The sequence below is a fragment of the Macrobrachium rosenbergii genome, chromosome 55, assembly GCF_040412425.1.
Source record: "Macrobrachium rosenbergii isolate ZJJX-2024 chromosome 55, ASM4041242v1, whole genome shotgun sequence".
NCBI classification, from domain to species: domain Eukaryota; kingdom Metazoa; phylum Arthropoda; class Malacostraca; order Decapoda; family Palaemonidae; genus Macrobrachium; species Macrobrachium rosenbergii.
In genome coordinates, this window is record NC_089795.1 from 12,109,678 (window position 1) to 12,135,547 (window position 25,870).

At 44.4% G+C, this 25,870-nt stretch overlaps 1 protein-coding gene across 2 annotated transcripts in view; it reads left to right on the forward strand.

Annotated features, from left to right (window-relative positions):
* The first annotated feature begins 3,838 nt into the window (after positions 1-3,838).
* Positions 3,839-25,870, forward strand: part of LOC136835907 (zinc finger protein 300-like) — a 68,092-nt gene continuing 46,060 nt past the window's right edge. For both annotated transcript variants that reach the window (XR_010852286.1, XM_067099777.1), the window contains exon 1: positions 3,839-3,925. The gene's annotated coding sequence lies outside the window, so the exon portion shown is untranslated. The remainder of the gene's footprint in view (positions 3,926-25,870) is intronic.

Sequence of the window (25,870 nt, forward strand, 5' to 3'; positions counted from 1 at the left end):
TGAGTTTAGTTTTAAGGTAGAGTATGTACAAGGTAGACAGAATATTGTTGCGGATGCTATGTCGCGTATGTGGGCTGAACGAGATGATAGGGTTAGGAGCGACTGGGACCCGGACCAAGTACCTGTAGGATTTGTGGTAAAGCAACAGTATGTAGGGGTGAATCGAGTGTGGGAATGTCTGTTTGGGGGGTTGAGTAATTTGGAAACAAATGGATTGATTGACGGAGTACCTGCGAGCATGAACGAGTTACGTGAAAAGGTGATGAATGAGATGCCGGAAGGAGGAGTGCGCGAGGAAGGAAGGGAATTAGATGAGGAGGAAAAGTTAGTGAAAGTCTTGTTGGTAGTGGCTGAAATGTTTAAAATTACAGTACGATTGTTCTTTGGATGGAATAGGCCGGTGGAGTATAAAGGAGGGGTGGATGAAAATGGTATGAATGTGATTTTAAATGTTCACTGTGGAAAGGATACTTGTAGCTGGCTGGTTAAGAAAGGTGATTGTGGGGAAAATGAGGGAATACGGGGTAGGGTTGAGGATATCGTTGAAGATGAATGCGATGAGGATGGTTGTGAGGAAGCTAAGCAGGTGAATGTAGCCGTGAGAGCGTGTATGCATGAAGCGAAAGGTAAATTAGTAACGAATGTAGTGGTGGATCAGAATAAATATTGTAGTTTGGTAGACACGGGAGCACAAGTGTCGTTAGTGAGTAGTACAGTAGTTAGTGAATTGGAAAGGTGCGATTGGGATATAAAAAGAAAATCAACGAGTGTAAGGATACATGGTTTGGGACAAGGGAGTGTGTTAGTATGGGAGGAGGTACAACTAAAAATTCAGTTAGAGGAATTTGAAATAATACATAATTTTGTAGTCATGGATGAGAATGATATGCCAACATGTTTTTTTATTAGGAATTGATTTTATGAGAATGCATGATATAAGTGTGGATGTCGGGAGGGAATTTTAGGAAAGGGCGGCAGGGAAATAACGAAGGTTAAAGGAGGGGATGTGTCTAAAACTAGTTTTGTAGGTATGGTAGATATTGCAAGGAGTGAAAATGATTTGTTGAGTGAAGAGGAAATTAAGCAGATGCAAAATCAGTGCATGAAAATAAATATGTTAAGAGAGTGTGTGTTAGGGGTGTAAGAGTAGGAAGTTGGCCGTCTGAGTTAGAAGTGTATAAGCGAAGTGCTAAGAGATTTGTTGTATGTAAAGGTATAGTTTATTTTTGCATCAGGAAGGAATATGGGATGGGGAAGTGTATGTGCCAGTATTTTCGGAAGACGCAGCCGTGGGTATGTGTTTATTGGTGCATAATAGGTTTGGGCATCTGGGGAAAAATAAATTATGGGAATGTATGAGAGAGAGATTGTATGTGCCTGGATTGAGTAAAATTTGTGCGGATGTAGCGATTACGTGTGCGGACTGTCAGAAGGGTAAGTATCAAAGTGTGCATGCGAATCCACCTGTGTTGCGATTGCAGATGAAAGAGTTATTTGAGATGGTTGTGATTGATTGTGTGTCGTTGCCTGTGACTGCTAGAGGACATGTGGGAATGGTTGTAATGGTAGATCATTTGAGTAAGTTTGCATATGCGGTAGCGATTCGGAACAAAAAAAGAGTGAGACTGTGGCGAGAATGGTGGGTCAAGTGATGTTGCCAATGTGCGTGTGCAAGCCGACGCGAATGTTGAGTGACAATGGGCCTGAATTTGTTGGATGGGAGTTTGAGCAAATGTTGCGTGATTGGGGCATAGAACATGTGTACTCTACGCCGTATATGCCCAGTGCGAATGGATTGGCGGAACGAACGGTGAGAACGTTGACAGAGATATTACGTATGATGAGTGAATGTGATAATGATTGGGATGTAAACGTTGGGCGAGCGTTGTGGGTATACAACGCCACTGTGCATAAGGGTATTGGTATGTCTCCGTGTAAATATGTGTTAAATTTTGAAAAGATAGTGAGACCGAGATTGGGTCTATCTGAGAATGATAGGGAGGTATGGAAGAAGGCGCATGAAAGGTTTGAAAGTTACAAGGTGGGCGAGAAAGTGTTGAAAGAAGTAATCGAGAAAGGGCGGTTGAATGTAAATAAAGTGCGTGAAAAATTTGAGGGTCCGTATGAGGTGTTGGAAGTTGGTCCCAGTGGGCTTAGTTATGTTGTAGGGGAAGTATGTGTAGATGGTAGTGTGAGAGAAATGCGAGCGCATCACAACCAGTTACGTAGATGGAAGGATGTACCGGAATATGTGAGAGAGAATGGGGTGTATAAATGGTTGAAATCGAATGTGGGTGAACCAAGTATGCATGAGAGCTTGTGTATGGAGGATCAGCAATTTGTTTTGGTAGAGTATGGTAAAAACGTAAGAAAGGGAAGAACGCAAGTAAACTGAATGGTCGTAAGTTGTGTGATAGGGTGTGAGTGCCAAAGTGGAAATGAGTGATAAAGCGTGTAATACGGATGAATGGGATGGTATGGATAGAACGTATAGCATATGCGGGTTTGATATAACTGAGTTGACTGAACGTGTAGGGGTTGGTGAGCGGTTGGAGGTGAGCGAAAGTGTAAGAGTAAGAGAGCGTAGCAGTGATAGACGAGTGATTGAAAGCATGAATGAATCGTTGCAAGAATTGGAAAGGTCAATGAGCGAATGGGATGGGTTAGTTGAAGAATTGGGGAGGTATTTGGGAACGAGTTAGAGGGTATAGATGAGATTGTGGATGAAATTGAGAGTGGTAATAGTGAAGAAGATAGCGTGAATCTGAGAGAGAATGGAGGAGATGATGTGAGTTTGAGTTGTTGGAGAGAGAGAGTGATTCTGAGAGAATGATTGCGTGCCCATGAACGCGATCTAGAGGACCTGCTAGTGAGCATCCGTGGGTGTTGCGTAAGGCGATTTGAAAGAGGTGTGAAAGGTGTTGGTTGGGAAATGCTAAAAGGGGGGAGAAATATAGAGGGATGAATAAATTTGTTTTTATTTAGCATTTCCCAACGTTTTGTGTGTGAGAGAGAGAGAGAGAGAGAGAGAGAGAGAGAGAGAGAGAGAGAGAGAGAGAGAGAGAGAGAGAGAGAGAGAGAGAGAGTTGTAATTGTTGAGTGAGTGCTTCGGTTGTTGGAAGAGGGATGAGGTCGTTAGTTTGTTTGCGGCGCTGTCTGTCTGTCTGTGGAATATGTGAAGGATTTTTCAGTTTTTCTGGGAGTCTTTAGTCAGAGCTAGTGCCGGTCAGTGGTTCTTGTGTGGGACAGTTTTTTTGTCGTATGCTTTTCTGGGAGTTGTTGGTTTTCTTGTTGTGTGCTGTTTATTTGTGTGTGTGTTCTGTTGTTTTTTTTTGTATTTCCTTTGTTGTGTTTGTGGTTGTTTGCGGTTGTGGTTGTTGCGGCGACCTTTATCCATCTCCAGCAACCGAAGATCAGGGTGAGTGTTGTTTGTTGTTTTGTTTGTGGGTTAGAATTCCGCCACAAAATAACTGGACTTACAATTAAAATTATATGAATTAATTGTATTGATTACACTCTATCAATTTAACATGTTAAAATACGTTGCTATTAACCCATGAATAAGTAAAATAAGCTACGATATTTGCGATACACCTTTACCGACACCGGAACGCATTAGCCACGGTAGAAAATAACTCGGCTGCCAAAACACTTCATTAATTACGTTTATGAGTAAAATCACTCGATTTATTATAGAAATAATATAATTTCCATTACATTTTTTAACATAAAAGTAAAAAAAACGCGATTATTAACCCGAAAATGCCTCAAATAAGGACCTAATCACCTCGGGTGGAAAGCGGTCGAGTGACACTTGATGTAAACAAACTGGTGGACGTCTTGTGTCGACAGAAAATCAGCCGGAGAAATCGGTCGATTGAGACGGGAAAGGTCGACCGAATGATCGAATTGAAAGCCAGCCGAGGTAAAGCAATGATCGATGTTCAATTTCCGGGTTGAAAATCGGGTTAAATTTGAGGTTTTGCGTTAAATGTGGATGAATTAAGAGAGGCATTCCCGGCCTCGAGGCTCCTGTGGCTACGGTCGGCGATGTCAATTAACTGTTATTTAAAGCGTTAATGCCGTTGTTTAAGTTAATTAACTGTTATTTAAAGCGTTAATGCCGTTGTTTAAGTTATTTACGTGACTCAGATAACACAGGAGGTTAAATAAATGATTGATGTTAATTTCGTGAGTTGAGAACTATGTTAAATACGGTCGAATTAAGTCGGGCACCTTGGTTCGCCTTGTGGCATACGCCTCTGTTGGTTTGAGCTGTCATTTACGGTTTTACTTATGGACATTAATGGCTTCCAACATAACATGTTGTATTATGATGTGATTTTGAGGTTTATTTCCATCGCAAATGAATACTCATCCTTCCCCGGCAAATGATATATATCATTTGCCGGGGAAGGATGTCATTTGCCGGGGAAGGATGTCATTTGGCGGGGAAGGATGTCATTTGCCGGGGAAGGATATCATTTGCCGGGGAAGGATATCATTTGCCGGGGAAGGATATCATTTGCCGGGGAAGGATATCATTTGGCGGGGAAGTATATCATTTGCCGGGGAAGGATATCATTTGCCGGGGAGGGATATCATTTGGCGGGGAAGGATGCCATTTGCCGGGGAAGGATATCATTTGCCGGGGAAGGGTATCATTTGCCGGGGAAGGATATCATTTGCTGGGGAAGGATATCATTTGGCGGGGAAGGATATCATTTGCCGGGGGAGGATATCATTTGCTGGGGAAGGATATCATTTGCCGGGGAAGGGTATCATTTGCCGGGGAAGGGTATCATTTGCCGGGGAAGGATATCATTTGCCGGGGAAGGATATCATTTGCCGGGGAAGGATAAGTATTCATTTGCGATGGAAATAAACCTCAAAATCATTCAAATCACATCATAAAACAACAGAAAAACCTATATTTTATGTTGGAAGCCATTAATGTCCATAAGTAATATAATACCGCGACCTTCACAAGACAGAGCACGGCTTACAATTCACCTTTGAACTCTACCCTACGGTAATGGGGACCCCGACGGGAATCCGGGGTTTCCATACGCGATCTTCACGAGACAGAGCACCAGTATGTCCGTTTCGAACGGTTCATGTCCTGTCCGGCAAGTGCAGCACCTTGGAAACTGGTTTTTTTCTACACTTTTAGGGCTTCTGACGCTGGCGGTGCGTTTGTTTGTTTTGTCGGCCAAATGGAATGTCCCTTCGCGTGTTTAGTACTGAAGTTACCCATACGTTAACAAGTTGTTGCACTTGCCAGACGGGATATGAACCCGTTTGAAACGAGCACGCACTGGTGCTCTGTCTTCTATTGCGATAATAAAACAGTTCAGTCGAGAAATCCCCATATAAATTAAATTCAAAAAATCAAACTAAGTTAATTACAATAAACCACTAAAATTAACGTTAAATTGTTAATAAGCATCCAAAAATACTACAGAAACTGCCATTTCTCGCTAAATACGAGTGTACCTATAACTTAGTTCACCTCCTAACTGTAGCATTGCTTGGGGTTGGTTCTTTCCTCGATGCTTGAAGCCTAAGGCTAGATTAGGCTCAGAGGAATTATAGGGTTGGCTATGGCCTGTAAGTATTGACTGTAATAATGGCTCTTGCTTGCTGGGAATTTTTGACGGTGTCGGGCTTGGTTAATTCGTCCCGATATACAAACCGTCAGTCCTTTACATTTAGGAATTACTTTCAGTAGGCTGGAAACGGCTGCTAAACTCTTGAGCAAGGTGGTTAGGCAGTAACTACCGCCAGGTAGGCGCGGATACCCGCCTGCCCGGCCGTCATGCTTTGCTGACGTGTTTTCGTTCAATCTGCCTGACTGTCTTTAAGCTCTTATTATCCCTGTGGGATCTTTCTATATTTTTATTAATATATACATGTGTTTTAAACATCTGACTTACCTGGTAGTTATATATATAGCTTAAGTCCCTAGGCAAATTCAAAACTGTGACAATGTGTGATGGGTAGTCAGGTGTACCACTAGTCAAGCCCTCTGCAGGTACCTTGAACCATTCCAACTGTTCCTCAGATCTTCCGTGCCGCCATACGGTTTGCGCTTCGTTAAGAATTTTTGCTCGTTTGGCCGGCTGATTTTCAGAGTTTTGGTGAAGTACTTTGGCTTTGTGCTTTAAGCTCGTTTTTTGGATTTGATTTGGATTTTCTGGATTTGTTGAATATGTTGATTTTGACCTTTGCTCTTTGGATTTTTTCTTGATTTTCACTTTCCAAGATGTGCAGCTCTGCTTCAGGTGGCGAGAATATGTGTGAGGGTGTAAAACCCGGCTGGCTAAAGCAGCGTTGGATCCTTCTATTTGTGCTAAAATGCAGAGGAAAAAATTGAGTTAAGGATAGATGTGATGAAATGTTTTGGTTTATCAGAAAGAAAGTGGATGGATTACTACCGATATGTTTCTAAGCAGAGGATAGGATCAGAAGAGCGGGAGTAGTAAAATCTGCTCTACAGAGATAGTCAGGAATTGAAGATTCTCCTCATATCAAATCCTATTATTCATTCCCCAGTAGTGGTAGTCCCCAGAACCCCACTGATACTGATAAGGAACCAGCCTTCAAGGACATGATGGCGGCCATTCAGCCACTTGGACAAAAGGTAAAATCCTACTTAAGAGACAGAGGATTGTAGTCCCGAGAATGTCAGAATCTGAAACATTCAAGTGCTAATAGAAAAATAAGAGTGCAAGTGTTGTGGAGGGTGCAGTTGCTCGGTCCTGTCGTGCTCCTAGTCCTGAGCCTCTTCCAAGCTCACAGCCCTGTGAGAAGGAATGTGACAGGCGAAGGAGCGAGGCTTTAGCTGGTGATCGTCCTCGGCGTACCTGTTGGCGCTTCCCAGGGCGCTCACCCTCGCCATAGGAAAGCGAAGTTCAAAGTGTTTCATCCTCGTCGGAGAGCGTTACTAGAGAAGGGACTGCGTCATCGGCATATCGAGACCCTCAAAACTTCCTTGGTGGAGGCGCGTCGGGATTGACACTTCCTCAAGGATATAGTCACTGGAGCAGCCCAGAGGCGTTCCCCTCTTAGTTAGGACAATTGCTCTCAGTGAAAAGCAAGGCGTATGTTGTTATCATACGATGATAAATCACCTTCCGCTATTGGCGAAATAAGGCGGGCGTCGCCGAAACTTCATTTCCAACGTCATCGATGAAAATGAATTAGTAGTTGATAATGCGGCTCCCATAACCGATCCCCAGCAACAGGTAGCTCGCCAGATCAGTCTAATTCGGACAATACAACGAATCTCTTCCCTGATGCCGTCTTTCAGCACATAGATAAAACGGATGCGACGTTTGTCCCACGGATAGTATGTCATTAAGCCTGAGGAAACTTTTGACCGATGTCGCACAGTGACCAACTCTCAAGTGACTTCAGGGTGCAGCGGGACAGCGAGCGTGAAAATGTTTCGCCTATTCAAGAAACCTCAATCATTTCGTCAGCCTGAGAAGCTTTTGACAGATGTCGCACAGGCGTCCAGTTCTCAGCGACCTTAAGGTTGGACCCGGAACGTGGTGTCCAGAAGTCTGGAGCGCCAGGGCGCCGAGTAGCTCAAGAGGATGGGCGCCAGGAGGCGGATCTAAATGCAATACCTAATCGTTTTGTTGTCTCTGACTCATATGGAGTATGGAGTAACTGTTGCCCCCCAACACATTCTAATTTAACGCAGTTGACCTTGGAAGTACTTTGCTATGCCGTTCAATTTACATTGTTAAAAAGTTCAGTTGATTTGTTGATTACTGTACATGTAAATTACTCTTGTGCAACCAATTATATCAATACTGTACTGTAGTATCTGGTTATTACCTTTCTATTGCATTGTAGCGTGATCACACGATTGCAAGTTAATGTCCCATAATAAAATGTGATTGATATAATTGTGTTTAACATTAAACATATTGCATTAATTGGGAGCCTTGATGGCCAGGTCAATTGGAGCAGCTCGGACTTCTTAGAGGTTTTCTCCTGCGGGTTCAAATCCACAGCCGACCGGTCAGAGGGCAGACACTTGGCTATCCGTCATAGACACTTAGGGATTATGTATATAATCATCGGATAGGTTTGCTTGAAGCAAATGGGTGTTACAGACTTATACACATACAAACAAAAGCCACTCCAACATCTTTAAAAACATAAGACGTCATATACTCGACTGCCGACCCAACCGTGTAACAACTCCTCGCTGCTGGGAGAAAGGGGCTGGTGACTGGTACAATACATGTACATACGCTACCAGGGTCTAGCGATGACAGGCAGGGCAGCCGATTAAGACTACAGTCTACCCCAAAGCGATTTTTAAATCAAAGCCCTTCACAAGAAGGCATCGTTGTCATACCCCGTTCAAATGGGAAAACAAGCACGTTAAAAAAGATATTGCATTAAATGTTTACCAAGGTTTCAACCAGTGTTATATGATTGCCTAAGTTGAAGGTGGTTATAAGGGTTTTGATCAAGGAAGGATCGTAAAGTTTTGCATGCCATACCGTATAAAACAAGCAATACAGTAACACAGAGGAAAGGGAGAGGCAAGCAAACACACAGCAAGTGTGCATTGTAATTGACTTCAGTACGATGCATATGTGTACTTAAACACACAAACATGGTGTATATACATGCACATGCAAAAGAGGACACTGATAAGTAAGAAAAGTTTTGATGCAACATGACTGGGCAGTTTATACTAAACTGTTATTTTGTAATGTGTTCAAGTTTTTCAGTTCACTGGTATTGCAACTTGAGAAAAGCCCTTACTTAATATATAAAATGATTTTGTTCATAAATTCACGGTAACTTTTGGAGTTATCCATCAGAGGACAGAAATGGAAAAGAGTGAGAGTGAGAGGACGAACACAAGCAGCCAACAAGAGATCGAAACTTCTGTGACATAGTCATGACACTCAGCCGCTCAAAGTAATAAAAGAAGAAACGTGTAATGACATTTTTGCTTTTTAGCCAATAACAGTCGTGGAAACTCCCGAAGAGATAAAGCTTTGCCCAGCCCCCCCACTCAGCTCTCCTGGCCCTCCACCCCACAAGCACACAGTTGCAAAAGCTCCCGTGCAGACAAGGTCCTCCCCATTAAGCACCCTCCCCCAAGTGCTTACCAGCCTACCACCTTCACAGTACCCATTTTCTTAGCGTGCTATATTAATGTTAACAATTAATGTTGCATTTTTCAGCCATGCAGTGTTGCCAACTGTACAGGAGGCTTTTATTCATTTTTATTTGTATATATATTTTATATACTGTATATATTGGGGTGCTCAGTCCTTGCAAATGTGGATTAATGGGGGTTACTTATCGTTAGGAATGTGAGAAACATTTGCCTATAAAAATAATCTTAGGGTACATCCACACTACAGCTTATCTAAGACGTATCACAAACTGGTTAAAACAAGTTAACAACTGTAAGTCAAGAATGAATCTCTGGTAAATGCCAAACAATGAAATATAAAGTAATTAAAAATCTATATGATTTCCAGAAGCAATAGGAGTCTTGTAGGATAGTTCAACATAGTAGGAAGTCTCTCTTCAAAAAAAAAAAAAAGGATCACAATGCCAGCCTTCACTAAATACAGGCAAAATATAAACTGCCATCAACACCATTACAACACAAGGTCCTTTCTTGGGCATTTATTTCGTAAGTCCTCACTTGGTCCATTAACTAAAGAAACCACTGACTGTTATGCATGTCTTGTATGTAAGCCCTAGCGATGCAATGTATCTTACGTGCCTGATCAGTGCAGGAAGTAAGCGTGTGTGTCTGATATGTAAGAACTAGTGATCTTATGTAACTCCTTAGCATGGGATGTCTTGTATTGTCAACTTGACCGGTTGTCAGTGTTACCATGTACAGTATGGGAGTCCCCAGTTTCTGACGGTCTCAACAAACGTCGATCTGATCTTACGATGCTAAGAATTCTTCACTTTTCATTTTTATATTTTTTTAATGTTAAGTACTTTTTTTATTGCCAATTATCATTTTTATAATTTCATCTGGTTTATCAAGATTGCGTATATTGTCATTTTTTATAATTTTATCTCGTGTATCTAGATTGTGTGAGTTGAAATAAAGAATACAGTATTATTATTACTTTTATTATTAATAAGATCCGAATTAAGACAGTCACTGCCTCAGGAACGGATCTTACTGTCATCTAACTTGAGGACTGCCTCTATTGCATATGTTTCTCGTGTACTACCAAATAGCATTTGAATGACCGCACAGCATGTGATGAGCTAACATGCTCCTGTGTTTTGTATCAAACCAATTGTATTTTTGTACACTTATTTTATATAAGTAACTTACCAAATAATTACATAGCTATAGTTTCTACTTTTTTAGCAGTTCAAAATTCAAAATTTGCAGTAGCACTCTTTTCTGTTTTGGGTGTAGGTGCTATTGCCGCCCCCACTTCGGGGAAGAATAGGTACCTTGCAGCTAAAGAGCTCAAGCAGTTTTGCTGGCTAGTGATCTAACACTAGTCATTAGCAGCTCTTGATTCATTTTTTTGCGGGATGGTCTGAGATCGCCTTTTGGTCACAGAAGTACTCTTTGCTTATGGTAGTGCAGCTATTTAGCTTAGCTAGAATTCTGGAATATGTTTTCAATTGTGACTTTCCTGATTGGACTTTTGACTTATTATGTCTGACTCTAGTTTGTCCAGCATTAGGTACCTTGCAGCAAGGCTGCAAAACTAGACTCACTTCTGCAAAATATGACTAGCATAACATTATGTAGTTCTTGCAGGGAGCAAATTTGCTCTCCTGAACTTAATTTTGAGGAATGTAAGGACTGGGATTTGGGAAATGGAAGACTTTACAGACACACTTAGGTAAGTTACAGCGTGATCAGACTGGAAAGCTACAGCTAGGGCTGAAGCTAAGGCTTCCGCTAGTACAGGTCATTCCCAGGAGTTGATATTGCTGTTCTGACTATCCCCTCAACACCTGTGACAGCTTTTTCTCGCAGTTCCAGTCTTCCAGCTTCTCCTGTCTCTCCATTACCTAGCTCTCATTCTGCCGAACCCAATGCCATTGCCAGCATAGAAGCATGGGTAGATCAAAAATTTAATTTATTTGTGAATACTGTTTCCCAGATTGGGAATTCTGTGAGGGGTCCTAATGAACAAATTTAGTGCAGTGTCAGTGGAGGGGTGGCTGTTGTCCCAATCGATGCGATGCTCCCAGACCAAGGTCTCTGCTAAACTCCCTTGCTCACCTGGGAGGAAGCAGGCTGGCAGTCCAAAGGAGGTCGGGGCGGGTTTGCCCACAAGCAGTTGTCGCCTCATCCGAGCCTGTTGCCCACCAATCCCAGGCTGTGGAGGAACGCCATTGGAAAGGTGTCTGAATGGACGTGAAACATGCCCTATCATCAAGTGATTCAGATTCTCCCGCATCCAAGAAGCGCGGTGGGCGTTTTTCGAAAGTTTCTAGGCCGTTGAAAAGGCTGGGCGCTTCCTTGGAAACAGATTCACCCCGTCTCGTAAGCAACCTGTAGAGAGGGTTATAGCTCTCTCCTTCATCTAGATTTTGGGAGTCGCCAGCGAGAGATTCCCACACCCATTCAGTTCTGAAAGTGCGTTCGACCCAAAAAGAGTGTTTGCCAGTCCAGCTCATCGGTGCAGAGATGTAACAACTTAGGTCTCTGGCAAGTCTCCTAACTTAGGTCTCTTAACTAAGGTGGTGAAGGTCTCCTAACTTAGGTCTCTTAACTAAGGTCTCTAACAGTTTAGGTCTCCTAACAGTTAGGTCTCTTAACTTAGGTCTCCTAACTCAAGTCTCCCTAACAACAGGCCTCTTAACTTGGGTAAGTTAACAACTTGGGTATCCTAACAACTTAGGTCTCTTAACTTAGGTCTCTGACTTGACAAATGGAAATTACGCTGAAATAACCATCACATTTTCAAACGTTGCCAGCTGCCTTGGGGACCAGTGGGCACATTGGAAGGATTAGCGCAACAGTGACAATATGGGGCAGTTTCTTGTTGCATGTGAGAACAATCGTTTGCCGATTGTTCCGTTGGTAGATTGTTGCCTCCTTCCCTATTTGTGCTTTTTCTTTGTTGGGAGTTGGCGTCTGTAAAGCCTTGTCTTCGACTGTTGTCAGTCAGGTTCAGAGAGTCAGGTCAGGGAGCAGCAAGTCATTCCAGCCCAATTGCTTGTTTTATTTTTGAACCTGATGGTCTCTGAAAGACGAGACCATTACATTGCAGAATGATGGTTTTTGAAAGTGGAGAACTGAAGTGTTTGTCGATCTGTCAACAAGATCTCTTGACCCTTAGTTGGTTTGTTGGCCATAACGCCCGACTAGATTGTTGGCGACATGTTGACAACAGCAGGCCCTAGCCTCGCCGGAGCTTACCTCATGGGATGGTTCAGCCACTACATCTACAGAGTAAACCCGTCTGTTGCTGCCATTGGTGCGCCTCACCGGTGCACTGCAGGCGTTACATAAGGTTCTTTGCAGCGTCCCTCGCATGGCCCTTAGCTGCAACCCTTGCATTTTTTTACTGTACCTCCATTCATATTCTCTTCCATTGTACTGTCCACCCTCTCCTAACAATTGTTTCATGGTGGAACTTGCTTTGAGTTTTCCTCCTGTTACACTTTTTAAAACCTTATTACTATCAATTTCCCTTTCAGCTGAATGACCTCGTAGGTTCCAGCTTGGCCTTTGGCCTAAATCCATACATTCTATTCTGTTCTGTTCTATTCTGCGGGGGTAAATGACCCTTGTGCGATTGCAAAAACGTTCAGCGGACTTCAGCGGGCCTAAACCAGGATCCCCCATAGGAATGCAAGGCTTTTGAATCTTGTATCATGAAGAGCTTCTCGACCCATCATTTTTAATAGTTGTTCATATGGCTGCAAGTATGGTTGAGAGGCAAGGCTTGTATAGAATGAGCAAAGCAACTGATACGAAAAGGATTCTTTGTGGCAGCCTTCCCTTATCAGAAATGGTTGCTGACATCACATTCCGACTGACGAGATAGATGTATTTTGGTTATTAAAATACTTTCTAACCATCGTTTTCTGTTAGGTAGTTTTGAAATTGATCCATTCGGGTAAGACCCATGTTAGTGTGTTTGTTTGTTTAAGATCCCTGTTTGCAGTTGAAGTAGTTTGGAATATTTTGTTTCTTTCCATACCAGGATTTATTCCAGTAGGAATTGGGACGTCGTGTGCTCTAGATCGCTGAGATGCTCACGCAACCTTTGGAATGAGCGCTCGTTAGGTTCATACCATCTTCTCCTCCTTTCAGATCAGTAGGAATCGGTATTCCTACTTGTTTTACTGTACAGGTTTGATGATGAATTTAAATTATAATTTATCCTTCGTGCACTTCTGAAAATGCAAATATGCAATTGCAAAACGTTTTTGACAGGATTCAGGCCGTCTGAAGTTTGGTCTCTCTCGGTGTTTTTCCTTCATTGAACTTTCTCGTCTAAAAGGAGCCTAACAATAATGTAGTCATTCATTAACAGTTCAGTGTCAAGTTTTATTTCTTAATTGTTCTTAGATGTATGGATGGAAAATGTCATTTGTTTTGTCTGCGATGATTATCTCCGAATCCGATGGTGCAAAACTTCGGGAAAAAATAAATTACGTTCCTGTTCTCAAAACTGTGGGCAATATAGAAGAAAATAAATTATGAAAATATGTTCTGTCGCTCATTTAGTACGCACATTACCGCCAAATATGTTCTCCAACTACAGTGGTCCCCTTTCCCCAAAATACGTGGCCAAAAAGAGTCACGACTTTTCAATGGACCATGAAATATTAAAACCCCAGTTTCTTTAGACTGAATTCCTCTGGACTAGATATGGAGCCTCTACAAAAAAAAAAAAAACTTACCAAAAGCTTACAATCAAAATTCTGGGATCAAAAACGAAAGCATCAGGATTTTCAAAGCTAAAAAGCAAAGCCAGCATGAGCAGTGAGGACCCTTTAAGAGTATTAAGAATCAAAATTGCTAAACAAAAAATTGGGGTCGTGATAAAGGTTCTAACAAAAAAAAAAAAACAAAAAAAGCTATCTCTTATGGAAACAAAATACGATTACCAAGCTTCAATTTCAGTTTCTCTGACCTTCAAAATGGGTTGCAAATTCAGTCACAGAGAAAGAGAAGCTGATTTTCATAGCACATCACAGAGAATGATTCAAGATCTTGCAGGACAGAACAGCCATTGTGCAATTATTGCATCTGAAAATTCCAATTTTTTTTACTTAATAGTTTGTTAATTTCTATATTCCCCATTACCTTCTGCTACCTCTTTCGAATGAACGCCTTAATTTTCTCTGGAAGCTTCTGGAATTTCAAGTCAGTGGCCCCTTAGGTGGGCTTGTTCTATATGAATAGGGTTCTTCATCTGAATAATAATAAAGAATATGGACATACATAGCACTACCTTATGATATTACTTGAAATACTTTCCCACCTACGGAAGGCTTTACTAAATCCGGGTCAATTGCAAACTCTTGCCTGGAAAGAGGAGAAGATGGTATGAACCTAATGAACACACATTCCGAAGGTTGCATGCACATCTCAACGATTTAGAGCACAAGATGTCCCAATTCCCAGCGGAATAAATCCTGATATGGAGAGAAACAAAGCATTCCAAACTACTTCAACTGCAAACAGGCTTCTCAAACAAAGGAACAACTCTTCCAAGTCATTGACACACGATCAAAATGGATCTTACCCTCTTTTCGTCCATTTCAGTCCTACCCAACCCCACAAGGGTAGTTTTTTTTCAGCGCACCTCACGTGTTGCACTTGTGAGAGAGGTGTGAAATAACGAGCAGGAAGACAAGTACTGCTAGTTTATTTGAAGCGACCGCTTATAAAGCGGCGTCACGGACATCCGTATAACACAGAGACTGCCAGGTACAAAGATTTACAGGTGACCTGAGGTCAAACTATGTCTCTACAAAAATACTCTGTCACATATACATAATGCATGGCCACTTGAACAGACAATAAAATATACAATTCACAACAATGATAATAATATGTGTTCGGCCGACCCCAGGTAGCATGTGAAGGCACCTCCTGTGACAACTTTCAGATCTTTCTGTTTTCATTTTTCATTTCAGCACTGAATGACCTCACAGGTCCCAGTAGTGGCTTTTGGCCTCAATCCTACACTCCTTCAGAGCTGTATAAAGGGGAAAGATGGTAAGAAAGTATATTTAAATAACCAACACAAGTGTTTCAGCAATGAGTAAATAGAATAGAATATAGTATTCAGGCCAAAGGTCAAATGTTCGGACCTAAGAAGTCATTCAGTGCCGAAATGGAAATTGACAGTAGGGAGACTTGACAGGTGTAACAGGCAGAAAGCCTCAGAGCAGTTCGAAGCAATACAGAACAATTGTTAGGTGAGGGTGGAAAGTCAGGTGGAAAGAGAGAATATGAACGGAGGTACAGTCAAGGGAATGAAAAGAGTAGCAGCAGCTAGGGGGGGCTGAAGGAACGCTGCGAGTGTGAGAGATGGTGCGAAATGATCAGCAGGCAATGACAGGACAGGTTCACGCGGAAAACGTAGTGATTAAATATGCCTGACGCATAACATAAATACTTCGTCACTTGTACATAAAGCATGATTGTGAAGTCCCGCTCAACGGGTTTTCTGAAGAACCTCCCGTTTTCTACGGTGCCTTCACAGCTGACCTTGGTCGTGGTACTCGGCCTTATCATCATTATGTAATTGTACATTTATTATCTATTCATTTTTGCCCGTATACACGTGTATGTGCCAGAGTATTTGTGTCTGATCTGCTAAATTGATAATCATCACGTTATCTTCATGTACCAGTCCTGTCTTGTGTAGAGAATAGTTTTGACCTCAGGTCACTCCGGGGTCACCACTGTTGAGGGTGCGACAGAAGAGCAGGTAAGCGGGCCGCTTTCTAAATAAACTAGCAGTTCTTGTCTACGGATGTTCACTACAGAGAACGTGGTGAAAGGGGACTTTACACAAGGACTCTTGAGTAATACCTGCAGAACACCGCACGAGGTGCACTGACAGCGCTACCCCCCTACAGGGAGCAGTGAGTCAGATTAGAGAAAAACTTTTTTTTCTTTTTCTCCTTTCTTTCATTCCCTTCTTCTTCTTCTTGTTCTTCTTCTTCTTCTTCTTCTTCACATTAACATTATTCCTTATGGGAGAAATTATTACCTGTGCTGTAGCTATCTATCACGGGTTACTTGCTACAGTAAAAGGAACAGAGAGAGAGAGAGCCACCCATCAGTCAGCAACAATGTGGGAAGCCTGAATCTCTCTCTCTCTCTCTCTCTCTCTCTCTCTCTCTCTCTCTCTCTCTCTCTCTCTCTCCTCTCTCTCTCTCTCTCCATTATTCCAAAAAGGAAAAACTGTAAGGTCGTCATATATATGATGAAGAGTGAAAGATCGTCTTTCATTTATATTTTGGTAATGAAAATGATCAGTAAGGGCTATATTAGACGTTTAGTAAGAAACAATACCAAATTGCGCTTACAGCGAGATTGAAATTAGTAAAGCAAGGGATTAGATATATAAAATTTTGATGAGATTTGTTTTTGTTTTGAATGAATGATAACAAATTTGCGTTATTTTAGCTAAACTGTCCAACAAAATCGCCGGCTTGATCAATTTACCGTTAGCAGATCGAACCGGTACGGGTGTCGAGCAGGTAATCCACCAAGAATACTTTATTAATTACATTTATAAATAAACCAACTCGGTTTACTATTAAAATAATAAATAAAAAATACACTCGTTACAATTTTATTAATGTAACATGTTAAAATGCGTGGTTTTTTTTACCCCATAATTACCTCAAATAAGAGACCTATAGGTTACCCCAACAATGCCTTCGTAATTATATTTATCAGTGAAATAACTGGATTTAAAATTAAAATTATATGAATTAATTGTATTTATTACACTCTATCAATCTAACATGTTAAAATACGTTGCTATTAACCCATGAATAAGTAAAATAATTACGATATTTGCGATACACCTTTACCGACACCGGAACGCATTAGCCACGGTAGAAAATAACTCGGCTGCCAAAAACACTTCATTAATTACGTTTATGAGTAAAATCACTCGATTTATTATAGAAATAATATAATTTCCATTACATTTTTTTAACATAAAAGTAAAAAAACGCGATTATTAACCCGAAAATGCCTCAAATAAGGACCTAATCACCTCGGGTGGAAAGCGGTCGAGTGACACTTGATGTAAACAAACTGGTGGACGTCTTGTGTCGACAGAAAATCAGCCGGAGAAATCGGTCGATTGAGAAAGGAAAGGTCGACCGAATGATCGAATTGAAAGCCAGCCGTTGTTAACAAAAGCAAATGATCGATGTTCAATTTCCGGGTTGAAAATCGGGTTAAATTTGAGGTTTTGCGTTAAATGTGGATGAATTAAGAGAGGCATTCCCGGCCTCGAGGCTCCTGTGGCTACGGTCGGCGATGTCAATTAACTGTTATTTAAAGCGTTAATTTCGTTGTTTAAAGTTAATTAACTGTTATTTAAAGCGTTAATGCCGTTGTTTAAGTTATTTACGTGACTCAGATAACACAGGAGGTTAAATAAATGATTGATGTTAATTTCGTGAGTTGAGAACTATGTTAAATACGGTCGAATTAAGTCAGGCACCTTGGTTCGCCTTTTAGCATACGCCTCTGTTGGTTTGAGCTGTCATTTACGGTTTTACTTATGGACATTAATGGCTTCCAGCATAACATGTTTATTATGATGTGATTTTGAGGTTTATTTCCATCGCAAATGAATACTCATCCTTCCCCGCAAATGATATATATCATTTGCAGGTGAAGAATTCATTGTGAGGGGAAGGATATCATTTGCGGGGAAGGATATCATTTGCGAGAGAGGATATCATTTGCGGGAAGGATATCATTTGCGGGAAGGATATCATTTGCGGGGAAGGATATCATTCATCGGGAAGGATGTCATTTCCGGGAAGGATGTCATTTGCCAGGAAGGATATCATTGCGGGAAGGTATCATTTGCCCGGGGAAGGATATCATTTGCGGGAAGTATATCATTGCGGGGAAGGATATCATTTGCTGGGAAGGATATCATTTGGCGGGAAGGATATCATTTCCGGGAGGATATCATTTGCTCCCCAACCCTCTCTGTATCATTTGCCGGGAAGGGTATCATTTGCTGGGAAGGATATCATTTGCCGGGAAGGATATCATTTCCCGAGGAAGGATAAGTATTCATTTTGGCGATGAAATAAACCTCAAAATCATTCAAATCACATCATAAAACAACAGAAAAAACCTATATTTTATGTTGGAAGCCATTAATGTCCAAAGTAATATAATACGCGACCTTCACAAGACAGGAGCAACGACACAATTCACCTTTGAACTCTACCCTACGGTAATGGGGACCCGACGGGAATCCGGGGTTTCCTGCGATCTTCACGCAGACAGAGCACCAGTATGTCCGTTTGAGCAGTTCATGTCCCGTCCGGCAAGTGCAGCACCTTGGAAACTGGTTTTTCTACACTTTTAGGGCTTCTGGCGCTGGCGGTGCGTTTGTTTGTTGTCGGCCAAATGGAATGTCCCTTCGCGTGTTTAGTACTGGGGGAGAGTTGTGTCGTTAACAAGTTGTTGCACTTGCCAGACGGGATATGAACCATTTGAAACAGACGAAAACTGGTGCTCTGTCTCGTGAAGTCTTTTGTATGGAAACCCCGGTTCCCATCGGGTCCCCATTACCGTAGGGTAGAGTTCAAAGGTAAACTGTAAGTTAATTACAGCGACCACTAAAAATTAACGTTAAATTGTTAATAAGCATCCAAAATACTACAAGAAACTGCCATAAAAGGCTAAATAAAGCCGTGTTTACCTATAACTTAGTTCTACCCCTTCCTAACTGTAGCATTGCTTGGGGTTGGTTCTTTCCTCGATGTAAAGCCCTAAGGCTAGGTTAGGCTCAGAGGTGTAGGGTTGGCTATGGCCTGTAAGTATTGACTGTAATGATGGCGCTTGCTTGCATGAGGAAGATGATCGCATGACCGGTGTCAGACTTGATTTGTTCGACACGATATACAAACCGTCCCGGTCCTTTACATTTGGAATTACTTTCAGGCGTAGGCTGGAAACGGCTGCTAAACTCTTGAGCAAGGTGGTTAGGCAGTAACTACCGCCAGGTAGGCGCGGATACCCGCCTGCCCGGCCGTCATGCTTTGCTGACGTGTTTTCGTTCAATCTGCCTGACTGTCTTTAAGCTCTTATTATCCCTGTGGGATCTTTCTATATTTTTATTGATATAGACATGTGTTTGATGTTTATTAAAAACCCACGATTTGTAATAACCTTGCATAAGCCGTCGTTCCCAGCGCTGTGTCTTGGGTTTTGACGGCCAAGGGCTTTCTTGGAGAAGAATAACCGAGTGATAATGCTTCTCTTCCAGCAGCCCTTTATGTAAATACTACGCCCCTGTACATTCGGAGATATAGTTTGGGACGTAATATCTTCACTCCCCTGCATTCACCGGGACGTAAGAGTTCGTTCCCTTCTTGGGCTTCCGCCCTCCGTGTATAAGGGGCATCACTAATTCCTTCCTACTTATGCTGAGTGTTGCTCACCGCCTGCACTTGGAGAATTACGGGCCGGGTGGGAGGTTGCGGGCGTCGTCGATAAGTTCCGCTTCCACGGCGCCCTTGGTGGCCTCCCCTCCATCCTTTTTTCTCTTCCCGTAGGTTCTTTCTTTTCCCCTTTAGTAGATCTCTCTCCTTGGCCCTCTTCACTCGCTCGTCGGGCGAAGACCAGGGGCGGGGAGCGATCGGGCGACCTCTTGTAGAGTACCTCCTCCCGCTGCGTAGGGCAGTTCCCCTTGTAGCGAGAGGAGTCTCCCTCTACTAATCATCTTTGCTTTTCTTTCAGGTTGACAGAGCATCGCAGACACAGCAGTAGTTAGCTGGATATATCAAAGGATATCTCGCATGAAGCAGTCCCGACATTCATTCAGTGTTGCTTCGGGATCGACCGCAATACCTGGTTAGATGACATATTTCCGCATCGGGATCATTCTGACTCTGTTCCCACCGATGTGGATTGATCGCTGTCATTGCTGGTCTTCATGTATGCTGTTGCAATGCTTCCAGCATATCTGTGGTCCATCTGCTCCTGCTGTTCCCTGTGTTATGCTCTTGTCAACTCGACGGCAGTCTCTGGGCTGCTCTTCCTGGTCTCCTGCCGCAGCCGCCCTGATCGTTCCTGTCGCTGCTGGTGACTTTCAAGTGACATTTCTGTCCGTTGCAGTAGCTCCTGCCCTTCCGAACCGCTAACGTAGCTCCTGCATCGGCTGTCCTGATCGTGCCCACTACTTCTCCTAGTGGTTGTGCCCAGGGCCGCTTCCGTTGTGTTCCTGCCAGCTGCCCCGGGGTTACGATGTTTTGTGTCCACCATCCTGTAGAAGATGTCGGAGTGGAGGTGAAGGAAGCCGCCCTGTGGAAGTAGCCACCATCTTCTTCATCTTATCTTCGATTTCTTCTTCTGCTGCGTCTTCCCTTCCTCTCCCGAGGTCGAAGGGGGTCCCAAGAATCGGACAGACCTCTGTCGGCCGAAGGAGAGGAAGGCTGCTTCTTCCCCTTGATGCCCTTGGACGTCTAGGGACTGCCTCCTTCCGAGGAGGCAGTGGGTCTCTCGTTGGCTCTTCCCAACCTTCAGGTTAGGAAACTGATTGGCATAGCCGTGAGTTTTGTGTTTCGGAAGCCGCGGGCGCGCAGACCTCAGTTTGCGATCATGTTCCCAGTCCTAGAGGTTCCACCTCTAAGACAGGGGCTGCTTCGGGTGCTCGTTCGCGAGCCACTCCGAGTGCTTGAGATTCTGTGGAATATCGAGCATCCCGATCTGCTCTGGAGATATTTTCCTCGGCCCAGTTCGGGAGCAGTGCGAGAGAAAGGGCTGAGGCACCCAGGTGTCTCGGCTCTTCCTGCCAGCACTGCAAGCGCTCCCAGAGTGCTTGCCAGTGCTCGGTCTGGTTGGGTTCGCAGCCTGGTGTCTCGATCCTGTCGGTTCGAACATCAGAAGAAGTAGGGAAGAGATTCCCTTCGGGAGTCCTGCGGGACTTCTAAGGGACTGACTCTCTTCCGGGAGACAAGCTTCTCTCGTTGGCTCTTCTCGCCCTCGGGCAGGAACCGATTCGCAGTCTCATGTGGGATCTTGCATTTCGGGGGCCGCGAGAGCGCAGCCTCTCGAGGCCACGTCCTCTTTGCCAGTTTTGGAAGTCTGCGTCTAAGACTGGTTCTGTGCTTGGCTCTTTCGATCTCCTAGGAAACATAGCAGCCGCTCCTGATTTTTGGGAGTCTCGTTGGTAGCTCGAATTCTATGAACCACGAGCGCTTTCCTGACGAGAGGCACAGGACAAGAGAAAGTGCCGAGACACCCAGGTGTCTGGTTGCCGGGACACCCAGGTGTCTGGGTGCCAAGACGCCCGGGTGTCTGGTTGCCGAGACACCAGGTGTCTCGATACTACTCGCCAGCTGCTTCAGTTGCTTGGCCAGGCTTCATTCTTGTGTCTTGAACTTTAGGGTTCGAGCATGCAAGATAGCAGACACAGAATTCCCCTTTGAACCTTCTTCTCGAGGGGCCTCAGCCTCGAAGGAGTTTAGAGTTCGGGAAACTACCAATTGTTCACAGCAGACGAGTCCGGCCTGCCCAGTTACAATAATGTTCCCGCGATCGGCTCGGCTGAGCCCGGTCATGCTTACGAGACTGGTTCGGCTCGACTCGGCTTGCCAGACTGACTCGGTTTGGCTCGCCCTGCCTGCCTCCCAGTCCACCGCATACCAACCAGCTGGATCGCGTTCGCGTGATCAGCTCGGCCCTACTCAGTTTTTTCCGATTCGGGTTCTCGGCTATGTTCAAGTGAACTTTTTGCTCTTCCCAGGAAAGCGCTTTGCCACGGCACAAGTGCTCTTCTTCCCCCGTGTGGCAGTAATCTCCTTCGGTTGATTATCGCTCACGATCCACCTCTCCTGCTTATCTTACTGGCAGGACGGGTAGGGATACTCTTTTTCCTCACTTGTTCTCTTCTCCTCTCGGTTGTTCTGAGAGGCGCGAGACGGACAGAGAGAGCTCTGACGAAATTATCTTCGGTGTTCGGCTGCCTGGTGTGCTTTGGGTGTCGGTCCCCCGATTCTCTCGTAGTATAACCAGGTAGCCGAGGAGGGTTTCATGGGATCTGTCAAGGTCTCCCTCCAAGGGGAGAGGTACAGGAGTTTCACGCTTCAGAAACAGCAGGGGTCTTCCTCTTCAAGTTGCAATCGCCCCCGTGTTTTCGGAGAACTTCGCGCCGATGAAGATCCTCGGGACAGGACCGCGGCTCCCCCAATGAATAACCTTCATCACTCGCAACCCTTGCAGTTCCCGAGGGACGGAGAGTGTCGGGGACCACCGCGATCCTGGCTCCTGAGAGCATTCTCGACCTGATGAATTCTTTTCCTTGAAGGAGTTAATTCAGGTCAAGACACCAAACTTCCACCCCTGCCTCGACAGAATATGAATTCTTCTTGCCTCGGAGGGTCTTGCCGACTGCAGTTTTTTGGGCAATTCTGGTGCTAAGAAGAAGGACTTTGTCCCAATTCGGATCTCTGGTTTCGTAAGTCCTGAGTTGGCTCGACTCTTAGGAACAAACCTTTACTTGGTTCTGCCTTTCTCTTTCAGAGATTTGCCAGATACCTCAGTAATCAAGGTTCGTACCAGGGCACTGACTTGTCCTTTGGACAATGGCCAAGAACTTTGGGTCTTAGTCATCTCAACTGGACCTTGAGTTCAAGCCAGCCCCCCTCAACTCCTTGGCTAAGAAGTCCTAGGCTTCAGAAGAAGATTGCATCTGCTAATGCCTGGACGAAATGATACTTATCGAGTCTCTGGAACTGGCAGCGACACTGCCGAGACTGTGAATGGATTCCTTCAGGAGAAGTATCTATTTCCCTTAGGTCTCGGCAATTCTTTCCATCGAACTTCCATCCCGCCTCCTCTCCCGTGCTCCCGATTCGGGAAATGCCAGCCCAGCTAGAGCTAATTGGCTTGGTACCTTGTCATCTTGCAGAAGCTTCCCCTTGGTGTAGAATGGAAGTCTGCTTACTTTCCTCCATCCTTCTTTCCTCTTCGATGTATGAGGAAAGAGTTAGGCTAATGCTTGATTGAAGGAACCTTCGAATATGCTCGCATATTCCCCTCACATCTTGTGTCTACTTACGGATTCACAGATTGATGAATAGGCGCACACTGGTAAGACCTTGTCTTGAAGTTGTGTGACCAAGATGATTAGTACCATCTCATCACCGTCCTGGGCTCAGGGCAGCCTTTTGGCCACCGGAGAAGTCAGGATGAGTTTTGCGGCACTCATTGGTTTCGTTGAACAACAAAACCACAGTAGTGACATTTGTCGTCAAACAAGAGGCAATCGTTTGTTCCTCCTGTTTCATCACGACATTTGCAGGTACTCGAGTGTTGTTCTATTGCACACTCGGCAGCTCAGTTAACCAGATGCATTCTTGGTGGGGATGTATTGGTAGGCAAACCTGGCCTCGGGTTTGAGTGATCGGGACGGAACATGCTGCTCACTCTTTCTTCACGAAGATTCATGCAAAGACTGCTCGACTGAGAAATCCCTACTGTCCTTCTGTTGCCTCCCTGCACACAAGTCGGTAGTTTTTTCTCGCTCCTTCATACCAGACCAGGGGCTGCTCCGTTGAGGCATGCTGTCTTTTGGTGAAAACTCGATATCAACGTTTTTTTCCCTCCGTATTTGTCCGTTTTCCAGGGGTTCACAAACATTGCTCACCCCGAGTTACAGACAAATACTTGAAGACTTCGTCTTCATCCGACCTGATTGCCGAGGCATCGAAGAATTCTGCTTGACCCAACCTCCTGTAGCAGCCAAGAAGCGGTTCTTGAGGCAGTACATCCCTGTGTGTTCAGGACTGGGAGACTTTCCAGCTTTCCTTGCAAGCTCAGGCTTTCTTGCCGAGTGGCAATGGATATAGCTGGATATCCCTTGAAGTCCTGTGCAACACTGTCCCAGGGACTGGATCCGTCTTCGCTAGTGGTGTCGTTGTCGGAACGTCTTCTCGGGTCAGAGTCGCTCGTCAAGTCTGGACTTCCTTGCCTTCTCCGCCGAGGGCTGCTTCTCTCCATTTCATTTGTGAAGAACATAGGCCCTTGCGACCTAGTCTTCTATCTGAAGTAGCCTTCGTCTCCTCATTCGAGAGTTAGCTACGGATGAGAAGCTGCTTCTGTCGTGCTGTCCCAGGGAACTGTTCCCTGGGTGGCATGTGACTCTCGTTTAAGGTTCCTGTCCGTGCCTTGCACGCGCCTTACTAGAGTCGTTGGATAGAGATATGCCCTCTTAGGACCATCTCTCATCTTACCCTGGCCTTGGCGTAGAAGATGGAAGAACAGGGATGGGGATCATACCTCGACTCCTTCTCGGATGTCGTAGGTGGACTCTGAATCCATTGGCATCTACTGTCGGGTTCGAGTCCTTCTTGTTCCCCTCCTCCTTGGACTTTGTGTCGATGATCCAGATCATTCGTTACTTTGTCCTCTAAGGGAGCTGTGGTACTTTCCGAAGGGCTCGACATTCCTAACCTGGATGTCGTCAACGTTTTCGCTAGTACTGTCTCTCTCCCAAGGAAGAAGTGTCTAAGGACACATCTTCCTCCTGACTTAGTGAAGCGATCAAAGGAGGTACTCGGCAGCTGACGACGAGTGCCGGTACCTTCCACCCGAGAGCTCACGAAGTCGATGGCTTGGTCCATCCCTCGCACTTCAGAAGTTTCTGTCGGTCTGGAAGCAAGACGTGGTCTCTTAGACCACACTCTTGTCTTGTCCCTTCGGTCTTGCCCACAGGCCCTTGGAATCCTTTTTCCTTGGCTCTGTGGTGGCTGCTCAACAAGTTGTGTTGTCCTACCCGGCTCCTTCAAGAGGACGAGTAGCATCTCGCCTAAGGTGTTGGTGCTGGAAGTGAGAAGGATTCCGAGAGTGACTGGCCTCTCTTCCCCCTCCTTCTCTGTCCTCCAACTTCTCCTCCTTAGGGATGAGAATAGGGCTCGAACCAGTAGCTGCTGGAACTGGCACTGATGCGGTAAGACTACACACCGAGCACCCGTTCTATTTTTCTTATGGAATCATAGAAGCAATTCCTCTCCTTCCTCTGGCAAGGGGAGGAAGGAGAGACTGGCAATAAGGTAACCCTATCTCGGCTCCGACTCTAGATCCTTCCAGCCTATTTCGTAGGAGTCACGTTTCCTCACTCATGCGAAAGGGTCCAGTATCTGATATTTGATCTCGCAGCTCCTACACTCCGATCAATATGTCAGAGGCACGGTGCTCCTCCTCGCTCTTTCGACCAGGAGGAGTAGCCCAGGTGTGCAGAACGCCAGTCATTTCAGGCGACTCACTCAGATTCCTCCCTCCAACAAGTGAGTTTTCCTAATGTAAAGGACAGACGGTTTGTATATCATGTCAGAACAAATCACAAATTTTGAAAGTAAATTGTATTTTTCCCAACTATACAAACCTAAGGTCCTTTACATTGCATACTATGCCCACCTCATGCCACCCCTCAATCTGAACCTGGACCGAAAGGCAAACTGGAATGTTTACATCCAGGCAGGCGGGTATCCCCGCCCACCTGGCGGTAGTTACTGCCTAACCACCTTGCTCAAGAGTTTAACGGCTGTTTCCAGCACTACGCCTGAAAGTAATTCCTAATAGAAAGGACCTTAGGTTTGTATAGTTAGGAAAAATCCAATTTACTTTCAAAAATTGTGATTT